At 37.7% G+C, this 17837-nt stretch overlaps 1 protein-coding gene across 6 annotated transcripts in view; it reads right to left on the reverse strand.

The window, feature by feature from the left end:
* TCF4 (transcription factor 4) overlaps positions 1-17837 on the reverse strand; it is a 392852-nt gene that overhangs the window by 183359 nt on the left and 191656 nt on the right. The window contains exon 1 of one of the 6 annotated variants that reach the window (XM_012651759.1): positions 8958-9276. The exons of the other annotated variants lie outside the window; for them this stretch is intronic. The gene's annotated coding sequence lies outside the window, so the exon portion shown is untranslated. Of the gene's footprint in view, positions 1-8957; positions 9277-17837 lie in introns of those variants that run through there. 6 annotated transcript variants of the gene reach the window in all.

The raw sequence follows: 17837 nt of genomic DNA on the forward strand, positions 1-17837 counted from the left end.
CAGAGATGAATAGTCCCACACTGCTAGGCTTAAGAGCAGCCTGCCGATGACTGAATCTACGAGCATGACTCAACTGAGAGAGGAAGGCGGGGAGCACAGGAAGGAAGAGGAGAGGCCGAGGGAAGGGTGACCAGGGAGAAGAAAGAGAAAGCAGAAAGGAGAAGCAGAGTAGCCAGAAGAATGACCTCATCCTATCCAAAGTATACAAGAAAATAAATGCATTACATGTCACGTATGTTTACAGCAGAGATCTTCAATTCTGAGACTTGCAAGAATTATCAACTGAACAGTGGTGAAAGAAGTCTAAAACACATGACACAGGGAAATAAATGTTTGTGGGGTGTCTTCCGGGTACTCCGTGCTGGATGCTAGAGTCAACAGTGGACATTATTCTCAAGGACGTAATGGTTTAGAAGGTTAAGGAGTAAACGCGATGCTATGCATCGGGGGGGGTGAAATGGGAACGAGCAGAAGCACAGAGAAAGAGCACCTAAGACAGCCTCACTGAAGACAAGGTGGTGACAGGACAGACGTGTACTTGACCTTCCACGCGAGACAACATTATAACAGATGTAACGGGGACTTCATATTTGTTGGAATGCAATTCTTGGCCAGGCGCGGTGGCTCACACCTGTAATTTCAGCGCTTTGGGAGGCTGAGGTGGGAGGATCACTTGCCAGGAGTTTAAAACCAGCCTGGGCAACATACTGAGACCTCGTTTCTAAAAAAAAAAAAAAAAAAATAGCTGGGTGTGGTGGCACATGCCTGTAGTTCCAGCTCTCAGAAGGCTGAGGTGAGAGGATTGCTTGATCCCGGGAGTTCCAGGTAACAGTGAGCTATGATCGTACCACTGCACTCCAGCCTGGGCAACAGAGTGAGACCCTGTTGCTAACAAAAAAAAAAAAAAAAGAAGAATACATTTCTTAGTTATTTGACTATGTTAAATAAATCAAAAATAAGTAAAAAAAAAAAAAAAGTATAGGATTTATCCAAAAGAAATTTTAAGGTAACTGGTAACTTAAATTGGAAAGAGGGAAAACTGGAAAAAAAACTTAGATGATATTTTTCTCTTTCCCCAGCTCTAAGTTCTTTAATCTTTCAATGTTTTGACTAGTTAGTTTGGAAGTTTTGATGGCTTTTGCTTACAAATTAGAGAGATTTGCAATGTAAGACAAAAGAACTATAAAGATCTAAACTGTCCTTTCTGTATAATACTAAACTGATTCAATCAAGACATTTCATTTCAGAGACATACAGAAATCACTCATACAAACTTAAATATTAAAAAGAATTTGATGGAATCTTCTTAACAAAGATTATTGCTATTTTTTAAGACATATACATTATACAAGAGCACTGGTCTTCACTATCAGGACCCAAGGATATTCTCCGTCCAAGGAATGGCAGAGGGGTCTGACCTCTCCCTCTGTGACTGCCCCTGTGAGGTTTAGTCCTGTGTCTTGGGAACAAAGAGACTGTCAGTGATTTGTTCCTTTAACGTCGCACACTCTATAAACAACTGCAAAAGCAAAATAAAACAAAAAAAGGTTCCACTCAAACTACCATTCTCAATGTCTGCCAATGAGCATAGCTTACTTTGGTCTGCAAAGAAACGAAAAATGCCTTTATAAAGCATTAGAATGTAAATACACACTCATTTTCCTTGGCAAAGCAAGTGAAAACCATAACATTAATTCTAAAAGGGAGTTTCCTACTAGGTATCACCTACCACATCCACTACAGACAAATCGTCTTATTTCAAAATTTCAATAGATTATCTGTCCCCTTTTAAATTCCTTTCCCAACTTAGTCAAACAAGAAGTCTTCGTAATCAGATCAAGAGGAATATGAAAACAAGGAAAATATGAAAATCAACCACTGAAAAACTCAGGAGCGGCACATACCTCACATGTTATTTGAACTATCAGGACTGTCTATTTAGCATTAACACACCCAAAACAAAACCCCATCTTTATTTCCAAATAAAAACAAATGAATTGCCACATTAAAACTCAACTTTACCATCACTGCAAAATTATCTGATTAGTTCTATAAAAATGAAAAAACAAAACAAAACAAAAAACAAAAAAAACCCAACCTTGAAAAGTAAAGTAAGAACCTCACATACTAGAAAGTTCCAATCTGAGCAGCCAGCAGAGGGCGCACATGCCCCAACAAGAACTGACTGTGGCTAGGCACTTCCCAAACTCATTTAGGACTAAGCCTGACCAAATCTGAGAGGGGGGCGGGGGTGGGGGAGGCAGCCTATCAGTGGCATTAATAAAACTAATGTGCTTGATTTGGGATTAGTAAGAAATATACACAAATACAATTTATTATTAAATACCGACTTTAGCAGAGATTTCTTAGCTGCTTCATAGAAAGTTGTTCATTAAAAAGAAGTAATTCTTTGCATAGAAGTGAGCTTATGTCAGTTTTCAAGGCCACTGTGATTTTTATAGACCTACATGACCTATATTACTAGTTACCTATAATACATGAATTTGTAGATAAATTAAATATTAAATTTCTAACATAACACATATTTGGTGAGTATATTAAATTACCCTTTGCAAATAGTCTCTTGTAGTGTGTATATCTTTCCAAGTGTCATATATACAAATCTATTAATTAATTTTTGCAGCCCTACAGCAATCAAATATGTGCCATTTTATGGTAAAATTGAGATACATAAATTATTTATTTTTCGACTGGTTTGTGCTTGATTGATTATTTATAAATTGTCTATTCTTGGTCTCTATATTATAATATTTGCTTGGGATTACAGTAGGTTATACCAGAAGAGTATCTCACAGCTTGTATGAGCATGTACATATAGACAGGGCATGATTTCTTCTTCTAAGGAAGTTTTTTGATAAATGCAAAAGTCACAAATTCGTCCTAGTGCTTTCCAAACTTGTGATTTCAGAAAACAACAGCCCAAATTGAAAAGAAAAAAAAAAATCTCATGAAATCACCAAATTAGAACCAACAACAAAGACTATATTATTTACTTTCACAGATAAAAATTAAATAATCCACATGATATTTGACTTCTAAATTCAAATAGGTTAGAATAAACGGGAGGTCTGATTAAATAATACACAGGATGTTCAATCTCAGATTTCAAATAAGTTTGAATAAATGGAAGGTCTGCACTTAAGTTTCAGGCTGGAATACACGGTAGGAAAAGCAACTGCCACTTGTCCACGCACCTAAATGATCATTTCAACCTCATCACTACTCACCAAACAAAAACAATGAAGCCATGTAACATCTCCATCAGGTGATTTTTTTTTTTTTTTTTAAGCATTCTCCATAGACTTGAGAGATGAACTTAATTTAAAGGCTCTACAAACCAGGTGGTTTAGGTTACATGTAGGTCACGATAAATAATACGCATCCTTTGGCCGCCGTGGCTACTCCATTTCTGCATAAGTTAAAATGAGGATGTTTTATTATTCCTAAGCACTCAATTCTGAAATGTTTGCACAATCTGTTAAGTCCAGGCAAATTTAAATGATTCTGACATGCAGCCTGCTAAGGCCAGTGATGGGGATAATGCCTCTTTACGTGGGTAAAATTATGTGGCATATAGGTCACCCTCTTAAGGGGAATCAACTGTGTGTCTCTTCTTTGCATTTCCACCACAATCCTTCATCCTGCAGCCTGGAGCTGAGAGTGAAATGCAAGAAAGGAGCCGAGTGCTCAAAGCAAAAATCTGCTTCCAGGACAATCCATTATATCTGACAAGTTAAATGTTCCATGGTAGGCCATATGGCATCAGAGCAGGCCCGACGATGGAAGAGGGGAACTCAGCAAATGCATCACAATTAAGGGGTTTGGCTACAGACTTTACTTTGGATTACTTTATTTTTTTTATCTAAGTTTAAACGCTGTCCCCCAAATTTTCAACTGAATCATTTTGATGATACCATTTTTCAAGAAGCCCCACCATTTCTTTTCTCATCTCCTGATGGCGGGTACTGAAATCTGTAGGTTACGGTAGACGTGGGCATTTTGATCAAATGGAGTTTTAAAGAGGAGGACCTGTAGCCTCATTTTTAAAATCTCAAGACAGATTAGATACAGGTCTTATTTGTTCACTAGATTAGAATATTTAAATGAAACTAGTCATTAGATTGGAACATTTAAGTGAAACGAATAGAACATTAAATGAAACCAGTTTTCATTCTTAAGTCTAAAAAAATCTTAAAAGCTGTACAGTCATAGCTGACATATTCCTGCTTCTTATGTGGTTTACTTATTATCTGTCCAATGAAGGAATGAACTGGAATGCCTCAGTTGACTTTATCTCCTCCTAGCATGCCCCCAAAAAGGAACTCTGCACATTCCTGCTAATATCATGTCCCAGAGACAAGTCTTATAAGCTCTCTATGCCACTCTGATTATTAAAACTGAGTTGCTGATAATAATAATATTTGTTGTCAGGGACAATGTAAATATTTGTACTTGATCAAGGTATGCATTTATTACATTAAAGCAGAGGGGAATGCAATTAGCAAGATGACCAAAATAGTTATAGCATGGTATACCACTTAACATTCTTTTAAATAAAGAGATCAAAATGTTTTTAATTGTCCCAAAGAATTCTCACAAAAGAACTGAACCTGCAATAAAAGCTGACGCAATTTCCTATAGAAATGTACAAACTCATCTGGTCCAATGGTAATTTTATCAACTCCCTCACTTCCTGGTGATGATACATTCTTGAGCAAGTTTTTTTATATATATAAAATATATATATGAGATATGTGTGTACATACAGTAATAGGTAGGTTCTAAGCAATGAAGATTATCGTTTAAGTATTCGCACTAGTTTGCAAACATGAAACTCACAACGATTAAGAGAAACATGCATGCATTTTTCCAAAAGAGAAGACACTAAGACTCAATTCCCTAAACTATTTTCATTCTCCATTTCTCCAGAGGGTCACTATTTCTCTCAAATGTACCCGCTTCTGCCTTAATTAAGAATAACATTCTTTCAAAGCACATATACACTTTATAAAAATAGGTCATTTTGCTTTGTGTTGGAAATTAAGAACACATTTTTCTGGTGGTCTAAAAATTACCATTTATTAATACTCTAATGTTATATTTGCATCTCCCTTATTTTTGAAGATGAGATAACATTGAATTATGAAAGACAGTGTGTGGATTATGAATTGGTAATCTGCATTTTGTATTAAGAATCAATTATTAACAACTGTTACAACTCCTTATATTTTATTAAGTACTTTCACATACATACTCACATGAACTTCATCATGATCCTGTTAAGTAGGTATCATAACTATTATCATTTATACTGTCATTCTATATATGGGGAAAAAAGGACTCAGAGTGGTTAATTTATTTGCCTTAGAGCACACAGCTATGAAATAGAGGAGCCACAACTTTTGCCTAAGCCTACCTCTAATGTCAGCATTATCTTTTGTCATGCCATATCATATTACTTGAGGAAGTATGACCATCCAAAAGATATAGGTAAGCATTACTTAAAAATGCATGTATATACCTGTATATAGAGTACACATTTTGACTTCTTCCCTAAGAAAAGTAGTCAAATTTTTTAGTATTGTGTTGGTGCCCAGTTTGAAAAAGGAGCCAAAAATCCTATGCTGGGGTTTGCTAAAAGGAAAGATCACATTTTCAACACGCAATTATACTTTTGCACACACACACGTTTATAAAATGTAGCCATGCACACCTCAGCACCGATAGAGTGCAGTGGGCCATTGTGTACCATAGATCCTATTTCTGTGTATCCAGATCCACACTTTTATTACTAATTAAAATGTCCAGATGGTAAAATAACACCTGATCCGAGGGGCTTTTAAGTACAGTAATTGTCAATGCTCAACTCCTACATTGTTAACACATTGGAAAAACTGGCCAACGATGAATTTCACATATACTGTTTCCAAACCATCGAGGAAATGTAGTTAAAACTTTAATATTTCAACACAAAAATGTCCACATTAAACTCTTTATAAAGAAAAAGGATAAAGATCTGACATTCAAATCATTACCATTGAAAGCAAGCTTATGGACTCCAGCAGAAAGAGTGTTCTATCATAGCAATACACTTGTGTTTTACCAAGGGGAAAAAATCCATAACAGACAGAAAGAATGAGGTTAGGGCTATTCAACATTCCATCAATTTCATGAGGGCCTTCCTCTACACCTTTCTTTTCATAGGTTCACTAAATGAAAACCAATTAATTTTTAAAATATAGTTTGGCTTTTCAAGTGTTTTTTAACTTTATACCATCTATATTAATCATAAAACAAAACCTTCATTATCTCATAAGCTTTTAGAAAAATATGGATTCCAGCATGAACCCTGAAGTTCAGGATAGGCAGTGGCTCATGAATAATATACTTCGGGGAAATCACAAATGCTTTTAAAATGTTTAAGCAGTTACTTCCTAATCCTAAGTGGATTCTTTTTTTCTCAAGCAAACATTTTTGCAAATATTTAGGCTGCTTTGATACGCAAATGTTCTCCCAAACATTCCCACCAGCCAGCCACTGAAATCTCTCCACAGACCCCAACCAATGGGAAAGTTTGCAAGGGAAATATGAGAAGCAACTCAATGGAAAGACAGGCAGGAACACTGGCTTCACTGCCCACAAACAAATGTTGATTTTTGTCGCAACACCTGAAACAAAACTTTTGGATGTCTTAGTGAAACAACTACTTTAAAATTCTCAGTCATGGTCTATAATTCTCATTGACTGAAGCAACAGCTTCAGTGAGGGTTAAACTGATCACCCACAGGTTTCCTATTTCAGAGTTCAATAACTCCAGTAAATGCAGTTTGTTGCTGGACAGTGAAAATCTCATCCCTTTTATTAGAAAATGCCCACAGGAATTAACATGTGCAAACCACACAACAGAAAAAGCAGCAAATAACGCCATGATTTGGTCCCAAGTCTTAACAGATATAACGTGAGGAGAGCGCTTTCAAATACGTCCTGTCAAAGGAATACGCCAGGGGAGAAGATGCTTCTAAAGTCCTCTTTATTAGCAACTCAAGAAACAATTCATGAAAATGAAGTTTACCTAGAAATAAAACAGGAAGGTGGTGCATTCAAAACTCACTTGTAAATACAGCATGATTACACTTATTATGCATAAAAACAATCTCCAACACTCCCTTTCCCTTCTACACTCTACTCCAAAAACACCCTGAAATCCGGCTTTTGGAAATCATGAGATTCCTTGATAACAGGTCAACAAATCATTGTGAAGTATTTCTCCAGTTTATTCGGCCACATAAGGCACCAAGAGGCTAGCCACACTGCAAACAAAAGCAAATCTCAGGATTCCCGAAGCTAGTACCATGCTAGGCATTACTTAGGAAGGTACGAGTTGGTATATATTCGTGAATTTGGTGGGAGGAGAAAACTAACAGCGAATTTATCAAAGCCAGTGGAACGTTCCGCTTATAAAATTAAAAGGATTTGCTGCTCAGCGACCAACCTGCTGATCCACACTTGCTCTTTCACTTCTGCCATCACTTCCTCACTTACACACATTAGAAGTGGTCAAAGATTTCATCAGATGTGGTTTTGACAATAACAGCAAAGTGCCTCAAGCCACAGATTTCAATTGAACCCCAAATACAGATTTTGGGGAAAAAAGAACCAATCACAGCAGGAAGCGCTTTAAAAGAAAAAAAAGGGAACATTATCTTGAGCAGTTAGCCTGCACTTAGTTGTACTGTATGAAAAGAAAATAAAAAAGCTCTATAAAATGTCAGAATTAACCTATTGCTTCAGATTGCTTACAGGTGAAATTCTACCATCTGGATGGGCAGTTTGCCCACACAAAAAAGAAATAAACTGAAAGGGGGGGAAAAAAAAAGTAAAACCCTCTTCTGCCTGCTATTTTAACACAATAGATTTTAAAGGAAAGGGGACAGAGCCACCATAAGCTCCAGACATGGATACACACACATTACACACATGCATGTGCACACACAAGTTCGTGTACAACTGTGACAAAAGAAAAGTTGGAAAAAGCAAGCGACTAAAATAAAATTCTGGTTTTTGGAACTCTGAGAGTTTAATAAGGAATAAAAACCTAGTCATTCTTAATCATATAGCAGGGAAAAAAGATTTACCTTAAAATCCTCATTAAATAACTGATGATACTTTCTATTTTACTAAGATAAGTAAAATAAGACCCAGCATATCAAAGTTTCTCTCCTCCCTTAACAAGGCATATTTATAATCTTTATTTATGCTGGGCTAGCAACTTAGGGAATTACAATTTAACTTTAAATAAACAGGAAACTGCATCTTAGGAACTCCCAGAAGTTGTTTTATTCATTTGAGAGTGAAAATGTTTATAAATGTAACAATTTATAAGGAACTATGCTTTTATTCTCCCTTCTTCATCATTATCCTAGCCTCTTTTTTTAAACAACTGCCTCAGCAAAAAGATCTGTTTTAGTAATAATCATTTCTTTTAACCTAAAGATCCAATACGAAATCAGGTCAGAACTCTGGTTTTCTTTCTACCCTTGAGGGTCAGATAGAACTTTCAGTTTAACTTTAGGCTTGTATGACAAACACGTTACCAGTTTCACACGCAATGGTCATTTGTCAATAGAAAGTTCACATTTTCAAAGCAACACAGAGGATTTTTATAAATTAATAGCTCTCTGTACTAAATATTTGTCGATATCTCTGCTCTGGGGTTTCTGGATACCCATTTTGATTGTATAGTGTCTCCTAAAATTACATTTGAAGAACGACACCAAACCAGAAGTGTTGAGTGAGAGAATTATGGGCACATTCTCCAACTCTTATACTAAACCACAAAGGGACTACATTAAAAAAGAAAAAGCACTAAAAAAACAACTATTATCATCAAAAAAAAAAAAAAAAACCCACCCTGAATAGAGAAATCAAATACTTGCTTTTCTTGGGACCTTATGGGTAGCACACGGAGGGAGGTACCAGAAGATCTAAGCCCAAATAAGTGATGAAGAGTCGCCAAAAAGCATGTGGATGAGTAAACTGTTGTGGCGTAAATTTGCCAGCCAGAGGACAGAACACAACACGCTGGGGCTTGGCTGTCCTAACATGTTTTACTATGTAAATTTAAATAGTCTTGAAAGGGAAAAGGAAAGAAGGGAAAAGGTGGAGGGTTTTTGTTTTTGTTTTCTTTTTAATATTAAAAAAAAAAAAAGTTTGCCAGAAATTCTCACACTTGGGTCACGAATAAAATACTTTCCTTGCCATTATTAAAAAAAGAAAGAATCTAGTTCTTAGGCTAACACTCATCACATGCTTCCTATGATGGAAATTTAGGGGGGTGGTTTAAAGAGTTAAAGACTCCCTACCATTAATTTGCATCTGGTGCTTTTAGTGTGTGTGTGTGTTTTTTTCTTCCCTGAAAAGTTGGCAGAGCTGCCGGTTTTCCATAATGCAAGCATTTGGGAATTGTGAGCGGAATGAAACCGATCCAATCTCCTGACTGCGACATGAATTTTCATTAATTACAACCTTGTCAGCAAAAGCATTATCAAAGCTGAATATGAAAATGCTAATGAGTCCTCATTTGCATATTTTTCTTTGTTGGAATGTCATTAATTATTACATTTTATGATGATGAATGCAGCTGTCGAAGCTCTCCGATGCATAATTAGCCATCAGAATGCCAGGAGCCGATCAGCATTTTTGGGTGAAAAAAAACAAATTTCACTTCCACTCTCCCCCATCCCAACACCACCAAACACACACATACACACAGACACGCACCCACACACACACAGAGCCCTGATGACGACAGTCCTGAGGCCGGACTTTGGGGAAGTTGAAAAGGGCTAGGTTAAGGCGAATTTATTTTTGCTTTAAAATTATTTTGTTTTTAGCTGATAACGGTCTTATACAATAGAAGCAGTTCTTAATAAAAAAAAATCGTTATTCCAGCTTAATTAATGCCACGCTTAATTATAACACCATGATGTCAGCGGTTTTAATTAAGTATTGGCTCCGTTACAAAAAAAACTCCTCGCTGCAGTAAGAGTCACAACACACAGATTTGTGCAAATCATTTCTGCGATTTTTGGTCTTCTGTGGTCCATGAACTGTTCAGATATTAACAGGCAGCATTAAAACTCCACGCACACACGCGTGCGCAGGAGAGTGCAAAGACACACACACACACACACACACACACACACACACACACACACCACATGAAGCAAAGGGGAAAAACCGTACTTTCCTACTACATGACTTGGACAGACTTTAGAGCTTACCTACTTGACCACTTTTTTGAGCTAAAGTGTAAGTGAAGATGACAAAACATAGCTCATCCTCTCTCAGCCGCTGGGAACGGTGTTTATAAGTAAAAAAAGAAAAACAACACAGAGCAGATGGGACCATTACACATGACCAAACCAATCAATCACAGATGAAGGGCCCAGGTGCAGCGCAGCCGTGCAACAACGCACCATTTCACAGTCTGTCAGACACACACACACGGTCGTCCATGAGTGACCCTCCTCGGCTCTCCCCGGACCTCATCTGGGGCGCTGCGCCCCTCTCGCCTGCCTACGCTCTAACTGACGTCTTCATAATCGCCCTGTCTTTCTATCTGCTTTGGCTCCTGTAAAGAGAGGGGGATGGAAGGGGTGGCGACGGGGGGAGGGGTGGCGACTGGGGGAGGGACGGCGATGGGGAGGGGAGATAAGGACAGGGGCTCACATCATTGTCACTTAGGAGGAGTCCAGTCTTCCTCCTTCTGCTACCCCGTGGCCCCTCCCTCCCCAACCACCATCAGAATTGCTTCTCTAACCATCATTAAGCTCATTAATTTTTAAGGGTGACTGCTTGGTTGCAGCACCCCAACTGTCTGCCATTAGAAATAGAAATTTTGTTTGTGAGTTGCTTGCCTGTGAGGAAGAAAGATGCTTGTCACTTGACAAAGTCACGATTAGACTGAAATGTTCGAAATTAATTAATTGGAAGCAGTTAGTAATACTTTCCATGACCCCCTCCCCCAAATCAGTTAAAATGAAACCCTGGTTACCCAAAAGCTTTGCAGGAGCCAACTCAGTCTCAAGATTGTGTGTCTTAAATAATTCCCGTGGGCTTTGGCATCCTCAGTCACAAACTCACCCAGGAATCACTGAACCCAAATGAAATTGTACATTTGCAAGGGTCACAAGCTTATACTGGCAACATAACTGAAATACCAACTTAAACACAAACAAGTTAAGGATAGGATTCCGGCTTTAAACTCAGAATTCCCAATTCACAGCCTAACTTTCTGTGGCTTTCAGCTTTCCTTTCTTAAAAACAAACAAACACCGCCAACAAACAAAAACTCAGGGAGGGAGAAAGAAAGTAGCCAACAGAAGGAAAGGACAATATACACCACTGAAACCCAACTACTACATTTGGGGAGGAAAAAAAAAAAAAAACCTCATCACATCACATCAGAAAAAAAAGATTGGTTTTATTGATCCAATGAATTTTTTAATCATGTATTGTTCCTTAAGCCTAGGTAATACATAACAGTTTTTGAGATCTTTTGATACAGCACACATATTAGAAGGAATCAGCTCTATTTACTCAAAGTATTGAAAATGGATACTTTCCCCAGCTTTAGTAGATGATTGCTCATCCAAAGAGTGATTGAATGCTCTCAACAATTTATAATTTATTTTGCCCATTTGGAGATGAGAAGGAGTTTAGGAAAGCACTCAAACCCTACAAAGAACAACTATATGACTGCAAAATAGCTTAAAGGATTTATGTCCAAAAATGATCATGACATTTAAGGCTTTACTGGAAAATTTACACTAAGAACAAGAAAAAGTTAATCAAAATAGACCATACAATCCAGCCACTTTAAGGATTAAGTCAAGTTATCATTTATGTGCAGTTTCATGTAATGGCAGAAAAATGAAATAGAGTACAGGCTAAGTTGGGTGAGAAAGTGTCCTACCTAAAATCTGCATGCCATTCCATTTACAGGCAAAGGCAATTTTACAGAACACTAGGCAGATTGGATTCGTTGAAATGAAAGCTTTGTCTCTTAGCATGGGCCCTACCATCAATTCAGACATGTTCTCAAAATGGTTTGATGACGCACTTGTTTTTTGGCTTGTTGTTTTTTTTTTCTTTTGAGGATTTACTTTCCCACCTCTTTACCAATGAATTTGTTCTTTGAAAAACTTTTCAATATTGAAATAACCGTGAATCTTTCTGTTCCCCAATGTATCCTATAATTTTTATACTGAGTCCTTGTTAACAAGAAACCTCATCTCTGAACTCTAGGGAAAAAAAAAAACAGAAAACATATTTATAAAAATCATACATAGCTATGTAGAAAAGATCACCTTGTGTTTTGAAAGTGTATTTTTTTTTTGCCCTCAAGGAACAGACTCTACACATTTGCATTAATAAATTTCTATTTTCAAGCTCAATAGAAATTGCAGTACAAAAAGCAGATGTGTACGTTGGGTTCTTTCAAATTAAATTTCCAAAAGCAGAGCCTATTCTCGCTCAAGATCAAAGAAACGAAAACATGATCTCCTCCCCCTTCCAATATAATTACAGAGATTTCATTTCTTTTGTTACAATGAGCACAACAGGTAAATCTTAAACCTGAAGGATAATGACCAGGTGCTACAGCTCAGCTTTGCTGGGTTGCTGAATCGCTCTACTCAGTGCCCCTGCTGTTTAAACTACCACTCTACAGGAAGACGAGAAATGCCTAATGCTGCTCTCTACTTTACTCTGGGAGATTTGTTTCCTCTTCGACATCAAGACTATGCAGACTAGTTCTGAGATGGACACACACACCCAACTTCACAAGAAAGGAGGTCCAAGTCCATCCTAAAACACACATCAAGAAAAAAAGCATCACATTCTTATGCGTCTTTAATTGGTAGGCTACCTAAAAACACTTTTGGAAGTATATGGGGTATAAATAATAAATAAATGAGGACTGACACTGTTATGAAATGTCATATCCTGGCAGTCCTGTGAAAGGACAAGACCCTGGGGAGGCAGAAGAAAGAGATGCAACCGCAGATCAACCAAAATCGAGGTTAGAAAGAAAATCTGTTCCACTTTGGAATGATTAGCATGATCTATTTCTTTGGGGAATAGAGGTAAAGACAGAAAAAAATTTAAGTCAAAACCCACAAAAACGGAGAACTTTGGGTGAGCACACCCTCTAGGCTTAAACATCGTTGAGAGCAACTGCATTCCACATATGTATTTCCATCTCCCTTTTAAAATTCCTGGTACCTCATTTCATCCTTTGCTGCCCATAGGCATCTGTTCCCCTCTAATTATTTGCCATTTAGAAAAATTCTGCTTAAATTCCTGGTGCATCTGTCCCTTGCTTAGTGTATATTCGTGATGCTTAAATATGGTACGTGATATTACGTGATATTAGAGTAGCCTTGCATATAAATACAAAAACTTTTCTATCTCAGGAAAGTATTTCAATACCCTCTCTCCTACAAGGTATACACAAAGTAAATTCAATATTGCCAGGATTTTATGAAATAAATATATACTCCTTTATACATCGTACAAATACACAAAACATACAGACACATAGGCACACACACACATACACACCCCTCAAAGATTTGGCTGTTAGGAAACTAAGTTTCTAGTGTGTGTCCCAACCAGTGTCTTCACAATATAAATGCCAGGAATAATGTTCTTTCCAAAACATAGTTTTTTGCCTCTTCAAGTAGCTAGGGTCTCCTAGCTCCTGAATTAGCTTTTACTAATCAACAAAATGAAATACTATTGTTTTGCACGAAAATATGCTTATTTCAAGGACATCCACTCTTGAGAATACATGGGGGAAGAACCTAAAAAAATCAGTTTGGTAGCATCAAAAACCCCAAATCAAATAGGTTTAATTCCTTCCTACATGTCTTCTATATATCCTTAGTTTTCTTTGCCCATTCCCTCATTCTTCAACCTTCTGCTCCTTCTTCCTTCTTCTGTCGCACTCCCTTAAACAAGAGGCATTGTATGAGGAGAAAACATTAGATTGGGAGCCTGGAAACTTGGCTTCTAAACTTAGTTTTGCCAAGTGACTAGTTGGATGGGTGTCTATTTCCTCATCTGAACTGGAGTACATGACCCCTCAGCTCCTTTGAGGAATAGTGACTATTAATTATATTAGTAATAATAATAATGATTTACCCAATGCCAAACAGTTTGCAGCCCAGTAGGGTGATTAACAGCATGGATGTGGGAGTCAAACTGCCTGAGTTTGGATCCTAGATCTACCCTTAATGAACTGATAACCCTGGCAAGTTACTAAATATCCCGGTGCCTCCATTCTCCCATCAATGAAATAGGACTCATAATAACATGTACATAACGCCATTGTTGTAAGGAACAAATAAAGTAAGACACCAAAGGCCCTCAGAATATGTATTCATTCCTTATCATCTGTCTCCACCACAATGTGAGTTTCACACAGAAAGGGAGTATCTTTTGTTCACCACTATATTCACATAGCCTAAAATAGTGCCTGGCACATGGTATGGAGTTCATAAACAAACAACTGTTCAGCAGATGAATGAATGGATGAACAGACAAAGAAATGTGTTTTGTTCATTGTGAGAACCAACGATTCTAAGACAGAACTACTAAATACTTACTAGGTATAATTTATTATCTATGGTACTTTGTATGTCCTCTGTGTCTTCAGGAAATTGACAATTTATTATTGGAATGAACTTAAGTGTAAACAGCTATAGTTATAAACAATAGAGAAAAAAATCACATTAGAAGCATATAAAATGAATACTTTGCCATGTCAAAGGAAAGATAACTCAATTCTGGGGGATGGCAAGTAGAGTCTTTCTAACTCTATGATTCCACCAAGAAAACTCTCTGAAAATATTAACAGTGACCGCTAAGTAGTTAAAACCAAAGTTCTTATCTTTGATGATCAAAAAGACACTCCTATTCCTTTCTTCTTAAAAAAAAATATGCTTGACATGGCTTCTATGACATCATATTTCCCTTTCCTCCTAGTCCTTGGGCGTTCTCAACTGAATGCCTTTCAATCCTCAGAAACTTCAAATTCGAGGCGCTAGGTACACTGTTACTCAAGACTCCATAAGCAATCTTATACCTTCAACTGCAGACCCTCCACTCAGACATCTCTGAACTTTATACCCTAAACCCAACTGCCTAGTTGATATTCTTCACTTGAATGATTTAAAATACCTAAAACTTAACACCAAACTCATGATCTTCTCCTTTCAACCTAGACATTTTCTAACATTCTTTGGAGTTTTACAGAAATTGAAGAAGAAATAAAGTTACATTTATTAAGACTCTCCTATTCTAGTTCCTGTGCTAGATGCATATAGCTCATTTAATCTTCATTACTGTGCACTAGGTAGATATCATTACCTTCATTTTTAGGAGAAGTAAGGCTCAGAGAAATTATCTCCATTTCATCACAGCATGGATTTCAGGCTACGTGGCTCCAAATTAAGAGGATGAATAATGTTTGGTGTCAAGAAACAATCTTAATCCCTTAGTTTGAGCCTTATAATCTGGAAAGGACTGTCACACTGTAGGCCTTCTGATTCATTTTGGAGAGGGATTTTGGTATACTTAGGGGGAAGAAGGGGAAGATACTCAACATCTTAATGGATAAAAACAGACAATAAAAAAAAAGGAAAAAAGCTACCAAAAATAAATGTAAGTGTAAAAAAAGTAGAAAACGAATTACACAAAAACTGTACAAAACCAAGACTATTAAATGTATTTTATCAGTGAAAATCAACAGTGATGCAAATTTTTAATATATATATCCACAGCAAAAATAAGAAAAGGCCAACAGAAGGCATATATGTGAAATAAATCCTTAGCAGGGTTGTCCAAGGTAAAACAACCTCATAAAGTGGCTGAAACGCCTGATCAGAGTTCTGGGCCATACACAAGGCCAGGACCATGAATTTCACAGAGTTTCTTCTCTATTTTTCCTTCAGGGGTCCCTGCAGAAGTTGCAAATCCTGTTACGTTTTTATACGACGTGAATGACTATACTTCCTACCCAACTTAGGACAAAACATGTCACCCTCTCTCATAGTAAGTGATACTTTAGACCCTCAGATTGCTCCACTCAAAAAGAGACTTCCATCTCTTTCATGATACCTCTTAAAAATTCCATTTATTTAGCCAGCTCATCACTAAATCTTCTTCAATCCAGGTGGCTTGCCCCCCACCTCCAAAAACTGAAGATTCCACTGTTTAGATCTTGACATGATCTACCACAAACTATCAAAGCTTGGCTTGCTCAGATGTTCATGAGGAAAGGTAATGGTTGCCTGTCTCCTTGGAGTGAAGACTTCTGTGATTAGAACTCCCTTCTCTGCGCATGACTGCTTTGGGGTTACCAGACAGAGGAAACTAAACATGCTGACCTTAAAAGTTACATGTATATTTTTTACATAACGTTAATATTAGAACATTCATCTCCCTGTATCCACAGTTTTATATCTTTGATGTCTCCAGCTGTCTGAGAAAAATATTTTTCTGGTAAAGAGAAAAGTACTTCAGGTACTCTTATCTCTCCCAATCACAGAAAGATCCTGTTGCATTTTCTGGTTCACTGGAGAGAATTTCTCCCTTCCAGTGTTGCCATGCCAAACTGACCATGATTTGTTACAGGAAAGGACCATGAGTGTGTGCGTGGAGCAGAGTGGATAAAAGACAGTCAACCTTTAGCTCTCCCCCAGAGCTACAACCTTGGCAACAGCGATAATTTCCAAGTTTTCCACCAGCAAACCGGAAGACATAGATGCTTAGAGCACAAGTATGTTTGGGCTCTCACTTCAAAAGTGTCACATGCCAGCCACACGAACCTCCAAGGCAGATGCCCTCCTGAAGATACACGAGCGGCCCAAGATCACACAGCTACTAAGCAACGACGCACAGAATCAACCCCCATGCGGGCACCAAATTCCAACCTCTTTCTGTGCCCGGACTTACAAAGACAGAAGAGGAAAGCAGCAGATGAAAGAGAAGAGTAGTGAGCGAAATAGAAGGCAAGTTCGATGTTTTTAACATTGTGGATGTGGAGAGACACAGGTTTTAAAAAACAGGCTAGAAAAAATTTACACATCACCCCAAAAGATTTGAAGTAAGTGATCTATGAACCACACTTTGGCTGCCAGAGAGGAGATGATCCATTTGCACATCTTGAAGCAAATGGAAAGGAGTCAGGGGAGAGAGACAAGAGGAAAGAAAATAGAAAGAGTTGTAGAAAAAAGTCCCAGGAGAGGCAAATTAAAATAGGTTTAAAGATGGAAATGCAGAGGATTGTCAAGAGAATGAAAAAGGGGCACATTATTTTCTAAGACATAGGGGAAGAAGAAGCCAGGTGGAGTTTAGTTGTGGCTATTCTAAGATCACATACCTCAAATTAAGCAACATATTTGAGAAGCCTGACATCTCTCCTAAAATTCTGGAACCCCTACTTCTCTTTGGTGTCATTTTCTTCCCTACTTCTTTTCTTCTCTGAGCACTACTTGATCCATTGAGGGTGTTGGATTCTGACTGAACAATGGAGACCTAGAGCAAAGAAGACAGTGGCAAGTGGCGACAAGAGAGAAAGATGGCAGGGCGTGGTGGCTCATGCCTGTAGTCCCACCTACTCGGGAGGCTGAGGCAGGAGGATCACTTGAGCCCTGGAGTTCAAGGCTGCAGTGAGCTATGATGGCACCACTGTACTCCAGCCTGGGTGACAGAGCAAGACCTCATCTCTAAAATAAATAAAAAATAAA

Source organism: Propithecus coquereli, unplaced genomic scaffold (genome assembly GCF_000956105.1).
Source record: "Propithecus coquereli isolate 6110/MARCELLA unplaced genomic scaffold, Pcoq_1.0 Scaffold37, whole genome shotgun sequence".
NCBI lineage: Eukaryota > Metazoa > Chordata > Mammalia > Primates > Indriidae > Propithecus > Propithecus coquereli.